We start from the raw sequence: 610 nt of genomic DNA, 5'->3' as shown, positions 1-610 counted from the left end.
ACCCCCCCCCCCCCCCGCCACGCCATGGCTCCTGTGTGTATGGCTATTCAACTGAGTTGTGGGGAGACAGATTTTATCACATGATCCCTGAATGAATGAGGAGGGATGCACTCAGATAGGAAGAAAGTTCCAGAGAGCAGAGAGCAAAGAAACGTGACCTAGATTGGAACTTGATCTGAAGAGAACTTGGCAATAACTGCAGGACTAGGGGGTGTGGTGGTGGGTCTGGAGGAGGTTTGTCCTGACCCAGGAAGCAGTGCGAGCATTGCAGGGCTCAGCCCCGCGGCCCGTGCCTGCGATGGAGGCAGTGGGGTGGATGTCTGGAGGGCAGAGGTGTGCAGCCTGGGGGGCAGGCGGGGACCTGCCCAGAAAACCTTTTGGCGTTTGTTACAAATGAGAGAGCTTAACCACGGAGCAATGGGAAGCTGCTGCCGGGGCTTCAGAGGCTGGGGCGGGCCTGGGGAGCTGTGGCCAGGTCAGTGGGCTGTCCCCCGACTCTGTGTCCTTTGCAAGCTGCCTCTGAAAACTTGATGTTCTCCATGAAGCTTTCTTCCGGGCCTTTGAATGTGACAGCAGATGGAGCTGAAGGGGCTGGGGGGGTGTCTAGCCT

Source organism: Lipotes vexillifer, unplaced genomic scaffold (assembly GCF_000442215.2).
Source record: "Lipotes vexillifer unplaced genomic scaffold, Lipotes_vexillifer_v1.1 scaffold390, whole genome shotgun sequence".
NCBI lineage: Eukaryota > Metazoa > Chordata > Mammalia > Artiodactyla > Lipotidae > Lipotes > Lipotes vexillifer.
This window is presented reverse-complemented; position numbering follows the sequence as displayed.